Source organism: Colobus angolensis, unplaced genomic scaffold, assembly GCF_000951035.1.
Source record: "Colobus angolensis palliatus isolate OR3802 unplaced genomic scaffold, Cang.pa_1.0 Scaffold153, whole genome shotgun sequence".
Classification (NCBI taxonomy): Eukaryota; Metazoa; Chordata; class Mammalia; order Primates; family Cercopithecidae; genus Colobus; species Colobus angolensis.
Genome location: NW_012114633.1, coordinates 3,365,562 through 3,366,705, shown reverse-complemented (window position 1 = coordinate 3,366,705; position 1,144 = coordinate 3,365,562).

The window sequence follows — 1,144 nt, the reverse complement described above, 5'->3', positions numbered from 1 at the left end:
CTCAATGGACAGGTAATGGAGAACAGTATTTTTCAAAATAGTGTTTAGATATCAGCATTTTTTACAAAATAGAGTACGTACTCAGAGTAAAGGACAAATAGAATTATGGGAAACTTTTATCAGTGTATATAACAGATCTCCTTTTGAAGTTGTGTTACTTACTGTGGGTCGCAATCAAAATATTAATACTCTAAAAGCTACCCTTCTAGAATTAAAATAATTAATAAAAGTAAATATAGAAATAAATTTGAAGGCCTGTATGAAGCCCAGAAAAAAATTTTAGCTACCATACAATACTGAGTCCTCCTATTCAAGAAAAGGGTGTGTCTTTCCATTTATTATTTGAGATTTAATATTTTCTTTATGTTATAGGACCAGTGGTTCTTTACCCTGGTCGTACATTACTATCACTTAGTTTAAAAAACTGCAGATATCAGCCAGGTGTGGTGGTTCACGCCTGTAATCTCAGCACTTTGGGAGGCCAAGGTGGTGGATCACCTGAGGTCAGGAGTTCGAGACCAGCCTGGCTAACATGGTGAAACCCCACCTCTACTAAAATTACAAAAATTAGCCGGGTGTGATGGTGCATACCTGTAGTCCCAGCTATTCAGGAGGTTGAATCGCTTGAACCTGGGAGGCGGAGGTTGCAGTGAGCCAAGATTGTGTCACTGCACTTCAGCCTGGGTGACAGAGTGACACTCTATCTCAGAAAAAAAAATGCAGATTATCTAGGCTCCATCACCAAAGATTTAATTAGTCTGGTGTGGAGCACAGGCATTAAGAGCTTAACCCCAAATAAACCAAACCAAATTTAAAATGCCTTTCTCTTTATTTTATAAATGCAATGTACTTTCCAATTCAAATATCGATACTTTTTAAAATATAACTATTTCAGAATAGCTAGGTAAATTTTTATAAGGAAAAGAAATGAGAGGGGAATATCACTAATGGATATGAAAATACTTTAAGGTGTAATAATTTAAAATGCACAGTTTTGAAGAATTTAAAAATAGAGAAAAGACCGGGTGTGGTGGCTTTACGCCTGTAATCCCAGCACTTGGGGAGGCTGAGGTGGGTGAACCACGAGGTCAAGAGATCAAGACCATCCTGGCCAACATAGCGAAACCCTGTCTCTACTAAAAAT